A 6416-nucleotide genomic window follows, 5' to 3' on the forward strand; every position below is an offset into this window, starting at 1 on the left:
CCAGATATGTGCCCCCACAGGAAGTGACAGACCCTCCGCAGCTACTGGTCCCTCGACCCCGCACCGCCTGCCTCTCCACAGTCCAAGACAACCACATTGCTTCCACCAACCACGTCCCTCTCCTTCCCTCTCCCCGCTAGAGGCTGTTTTCTAAACTTCAAAGGTCAGCTGTGAGGGGCCTTCCAGGATTGGACCCCAGCCCAGACCTCTAAATCCACCCCTTCCCCTGAGATCCGAGCACAGGCCAGACCCATAGAAGATCAGAGTGGGGGTTGGTGAATGTATCAATGTGAAAATAATTACAGGATAAAGATGGCTCTGGGCTGGGCACTTCTGGAGAAGCCCCTCACCCATCTGGGGCAGGCAGGGGATCCATGCACTCCCCTAACCCTGTGGGGTCAGGCTTGGGCCAGAGGAGGGATGGGAGGCTGGGACAGGCCAGAATTGGGGCAAGGGCTGTGCCAGAGGAGTCTGGGAGGGTTTCTCAGAAGAGGCGGCATTTGTGCTGGGCTTTCAAGTATGTGTAGGAGTTTGCCACTAGGAGAAAGGTTTTTCTTGTTTTTTTTTCTTCAAGGCAGGATCTCACTCTGTTGCCCAGGCTGGAGTGCAGTGGCATGATCATAGCTCACTGCAGCCTCGACCTCCTAGGCTCAAGCAATCCTCCCAACTCAGCCTCCCCAGCAGCTGGGACTACAGGTAGGCCACCACCACGCCCAGCTAATTTTGTTTTTTTTTTAGAGAGGATGTCTCACTATGTTGCCCAGGCTGGTCCCAAACTCCTGGGCTTAAGAGATCCTTCCCCCTCAGCCTCCCAAGGTGCTGAGATTACAGGTGTGAGCCACTACACAAGACCCGAGAAGGGCTTTTTCAAGAGGGAAAAGCACTTGCAAAAGTGTAGAGGAAGAGCACAGAACATTCTCTGGCCGGGGGAGATGAGGAAGGTGAAGCCAGTACAGTGGGCAGGGGGTGAAGAGGAGGGGCAGATACAGGTGGAGAGCAGGGGGGCTGCAAAGCTGCGGTCTCCATCTCCTCCAGAGAAGAGAGGGGCTGGTCCCCCAAACTCAGGGGGAGACATGTGGCATATGCTGGAGTGTGGGGGACACTGAGACAGGGAACAAGGGGCCTGGAAGGCTCGTGTCTCTCCCCACACCTCAGTTTACCCGTCTGTGACATGGGCAATGTGGGCCTCTAGTCTGAGCACAACTTTCTCTTTGGACATGAAAACTATAGAGTTCACACTGTGTCATCAGCGGGTCCCTCCTGTCCCCATCCAGTGCCCAGTGCCATACATTCAGGTGCCCCAAGGACACGCCAGGGCCTGGGCCAGGCTGGGGGCTTCTGCCTCCACTCCATGGTGCAGAACAAGGCTTGGGGAGTGTGGAGGTGGCTGGGGAGCCCTGGGCCCCCGGAGGGCTGCTCTGTTTACCCGAGGCCGCCCGCCCTCCTCTGATGCAACAGGCAGGCTCTGGTTACGTGAGGCCGGCAGCTGGGCCAGCTCTGGGGGAAGGGCTAGCCCGGCAGAGCGAAGCTGGCTGGGGCTGGCCCTTATGCACCCCAACTCCCCAGACCCCTCCTTCTGGTGGGCACCATCTTGTTATTCATAGTCTGTCCCCTGTCCTTTTGCCTCTGTTCCTATCCTATACCTTCCCCAACCACTAACTGTGTTCCCTAGCAGGGCCACCAAGAGTCTTAACCTCATTCTTCTCAGACGAAGGGACACCCTTAGTTGCTAGAGTACGATGTTGGAAGGTAGAGGGGAAGGTTGTGAGGAGGAAGGGATAGAAGGGGCCAGAGTGGGTGGCGAGGGAGAAGAGTGACCTGGGAAGGGGGTCTGGGAGATGGGGGAGGTGGTGGGTGGGGGATGGAGGAGAAGGCTGGGGTGGGAGGCTGGGGGAGGTGGAGAAGCTGCCCCCGCTCTGTCTCCCTCCCCCAGATTCTCTCCGCTCTCCCAGGGGAAGGCTTTGAAGGACCTTCCATGGCAAGGATGTGTGACCCAGTGGGTAGGGAGGGCCCCGAGGTTAAAGAACCCTGAGTCCCCATCCCAGCTGTGCCGCCCACTCACTGTGTGACCTCAGGATGGTCACTGAACCCCTTGGGGCCTCTTTGCTCATGTGAGAAGTGTGGATAGGCTGAGCGCGGTGGCTCACGCCTGTAATCCCAGCACTTTGAGAGGCCGAGGCGGGTGGATCACGAGGTCAGGAGATCGAGAACATCCTGACTAACACGGTGAAACCCTGTCTCTACTAAAAATACAAAAAATTAGCCAGGCATGGTGGCAGGCACCTGTAGTCCTAGCTACTCGGGAGGCTGAGGCAGGAGAATGGCGTGAACCTGGGAGGCAGAGCTTGCAGTGAGCCAAGATCGTGCCACTGCACTCCAACCTGGGCAACAGAGCGAGACTCCGTCTCAAAAAAAAAAAAAAAAATTAGCCAGGCATGGTGGCACATGCCTGTAATCCCAGCTACTCAGGAGGCTGAGGCAGGAGAATTGCTTGAACCCGGAAGGTGGAGGTTGCAGTGAGCCAAGATCGCACCATTGTACTCCAGCCTGGGTGACAGAGCAAGACTCCGTCTCAAAAAAGAAAAAAAAAAAAAAGAAGAAGTGGGGATAATAGGAGCCCTCAAGGCCCACCCACAATGTTCCCTCTTCCAAAAGCCTTCCTATCCTCTTACCACTTAGGATCCTTCCACCTCCCCATCCTTCCTTCCAGCTTAGCACTGATCCAGGGGGCAGGGTAGAGTATGTGGCTGGTTCTGTCTCCCCCAGCCTGGGGGTTCCTTGGGCCCAGGCCCAGTGCATGGTGGCACCAAAGGGGTGTCTCCATGGGTTTCTTTCTTTTCCTTTTTTAGAGACAGAGTTGCTCTGTTGCTCAGGCTGGAGTGCAGTGGTGCAATCATGGCTCACTGCAGCCTTGAACTCCTGGGCTCAAGTGATCCTCTCACTTCCATCTCCCAAGTAGCTAGGACTATAGGCATGCACTATCACACCTGGCTAATTTTTTAATTTTTTTTTTGAGGTGCACTGGGTGTCTTGCTTGTTGCCCAGGCTGGTCTCGAACTCCTGGGCTTAAGTGATCCTCCTGCCTTGGCCTCCAAAAGTGCTGGGATTACAAGTGTGTGAGCCATTGTGTACAGCCTCCATGGGTTTCTTGAAGAACTGGAGAATCTCAAAGAAGGTCTAGGCAGTGAAAGGGAGTGGGGGATAAGCCTGGGGCACCCAGAAGCCTTGTTCAGGGATACTATAGGGAAAAAAAAAAAAAAAAAAAAAAAAGGCTTTCCAGGGGCCTGGTTGTGCAGGACTCTCCAGGCACCCAGAGCAGGTCTGAAATAAAAACCAGGACTCAGACCAAGGGCTAAGGACAAAAACCCAGTGGAAGTCTGATTCTTGTCCTAACCACTGTGGACGGGGCAGGGGACAGGTCGCTGCCCTCTATGGGTCTCCTTTTACCCCATCTGCAGATCAGGGTTGGGATCCTGTCTGGGTGATCTCCAGCCTCGTGAGCGCTACGATCCTGTTTGGATGCCCCATGGCACAGAGAGCTCACTGTCTCTCTTCTAGCTGCCTACCTATCTCTGGAGTTCTGCCAGGAGTAAATTTTTTTTTTTTTTTTTGAGACGGAGTCTTGCTCTGTCGCCAGGCTGGAGTGCAGTGGCGCAATCTCGGCTCACTGCAATCTCCACCTCCCGGGTTCAAGCCATTCTCCTGCCTCAGCCTCCTGAGTAGCTAGGGTTACAGGCGCTCACCACCACAGCCAGCTAATTTTTGTATTTTTAGTAGAGATGGGGTTTCACCATGTTGGCCACGACGGTCTCGATCTCCTGACCTCGTAATCCACCCGCCTCGGGCTCCCAAATTGCTGGGATTACAGGCGTGACCCACTGTGCCCAGCTGGGTGTTTTTTGAAATGGAGTTTACCGCTGTCGCCCACGCTGGAGTGCAGTGGCGTGATCTCAGCTCACCGCAATCTCCACCTCCCAGGCTCAAGCGATTCTCCTGCCTCAGCCTCCAGAGTAGCCAGGGATTACAGGCATGCACCGCACCCAGCTAATTTTTGTATTTTCAGTAGAGACGAGGTTTCACCATGTTGGCCAGGCTGGTCTCCAACTCCTGACGTCAAGTGATCCGCCAACCTCGGCCTCCCAAAGCGCTGGGATTACAGGTGTGAGCCCCCGCGCCTGGCCAGTAAATGCTATTGATGAGCTCTAGGAGTGCCCTTGCTCTTCACCCTGACAAGGGAGGCTGCGAGCTCTTGTTCTCAGAGCCCTCTGGCCTCTCAGAACCTCAGTTTGCTCTCTGAAAAATGGGAGCGAGGGCATATAGGGTGAAAAAGGGTGGAGGGTCACAGTGTGTCCACCAGGGCCAGCCAGGACGGCAGACAATGACCGCTTCGAGGCTGAACTTCCTGCCAACGCTTTGCCTCTTGCGCCCCCTGGCGGCTAGAGGGGGCGGGGCGCCCTCCAGGCAAAAAGGGCTATTGAGCATTCAAATGAGATGCAAATTAACCAGCGCCCCCACAAGCCCTTGGACTCGGGGTGACGAGGTGTCTGACAACCCAGAGTCTTGATCAGACCCCTTTTATCTATTTATTTATTATTTTTTGAGACAGATTCTTGCTCTCTCACCCAGGCTGGAGTGTAGTGGCTCCATCTCGGCTCACTGCAACCTCCGCCTCCCGGGTTCAAGCAATTTTCCTGCCTCAGCTTCCCAAGTAGCTGGAATTAGAGGCACGCACCACCACACCCGGCTAATTTTTTATATTTTTGGTAGAGACAGGGTTTCACCATATTGGTCAGGCTGGTCTTGAACCCCTGACCTCAGGTGATCTGCCCACCTCAGCCTCCCAAAGTGCTGGGATTACAGGCGTGAGCCACCATGCTCAGCTATTTTGTTTTTGTTTTTGTTTTTTTTTTGAGACGGAGTCTCGCTCTGTCACCCAGGCTGGAGTGCAGTGGCGCAATCTCGGCTCACTGCAAGCTCCGCCTCCCGGGTTCACGCCATTCTCCTGCCTCAGCCTCTCCCAGTAGCTGGGACTACAGGCGCCCGCCACCATGCCCGGCTAATTTTTTGTATTTTTAGTAGAGATGTGGTTTCACCGTGGTCTCGATCTCCTGACCTCATGATCCGCCCGCCTCGGCCTCCCAAAGTGCTGGGATTACAAGCGTGAGCCACCACGCCCAGCTATTTTGTTTTTTTATAGAGACAGGGTCTCTCCATGTTGCCCAGGCTGGTCTCCAACTCCTGGACTCAGGGGTTCCTCCAGTCTTGACTTCCCAAAGTGCTGGGATTACAAGCGTCCGCCACCGCACCCGGCCTAGACTCCTTTTAAGAGGTGACTGGGCTGGGCGCGGTGGCTCACACCTGTAATCCCAGCACTTTGGGAGAACGAGGTCAGGGGTTCAAGACCAGTCTGGCCAAGATGGTGAAACTCTGTCTCTACTAAAACTACAAAAATACAAAAATTAGCCGGGTGCAGTGGCAGGTGTCTATAATCCCAGCTACTCTGGAGGCTGAGGTAGGAGAATGGCTTGAACCTGGGCAGCAGAGGTTATTGTGAGCCGAGATTGCACCACTGCACTCCAGCCTGGGCAACAGAGTGAGGCTCCATTTCAAAAAAAAAAAAAAAGCAGAGAGATGACTGTTAGTCGCTGGCTGAGGTTGCATCCAGGGGCTATGAGTGACTCAGAGCCCTAGAAGGGTCTGGTGGGGCCCCCCACACCTGCCTCCCTCACCCCTAGCTCCTAGCGCCCCAGGCATCCTAGGCACGTCCTGGGAGGCAGGCGATAATCCCATTCTGCTGCCAGTTTCTCCTGAAGGTCTGAGCAAGACAGGGCTGGCCTGTCTGGCACACAAATACCAGTGTTTGCTGGATAAATGGTCGCACGGAGGACAGATGGACATTGAGAAGTGCCTTCAGAGCAGGTAAGAAGCCACACACCAATCAGGGCCCTAAATGGGGTGGCTTTAGGCTCCTCCCCACTCCTAAGCTGAGTAGGACAGTGGAGAGGCGGGATAATGGCAGACAGGCCCCCCAGTGTGCCCTAGGAGGAGGAGAGGTAGGGCTGAACCCCCTTTCCAGGCCTTCAGAAGCCTTGACAGGCCTGATGTCCCAGCAGGATGCCCTCTGTCTCCCCTCAGGGCACCCCTGCTCTTCCCATCCGTCTCCATCAACCAACCCACAGTGCCAAGCTGAGGGACCCTCCCAGAGCAGTGGGACTGGAACCTGCCTCAACCCCAAACCGCTCTATCTGACCTCCCTAATTCATTGTACTGGAACAAGGGATTCTGGGGTAACTGCATTGGCACACAGCTGGCCTTGGAGATGCATAACTTGTGGAGGCCTGGTCACCCAGGCTTGGCATTCACAGCGGTCAGTGCAGGCCCTTCTGCAAACAGCAGCAGAAACGGACTCAAAGCCA

The sequence above is a fragment of the Symphalangus syndactylus genome, chromosome 13 (assembly GCF_028878055.3).
Source record: "Symphalangus syndactylus isolate Jambi chromosome 13, NHGRI_mSymSyn1-v2.1_pri, whole genome shotgun sequence".
In the NCBI taxonomy this organism is placed as follows: domain Eukaryota; kingdom Metazoa; phylum Chordata; class Mammalia; order Primates; family Hylobatidae; genus Symphalangus; species Symphalangus syndactylus.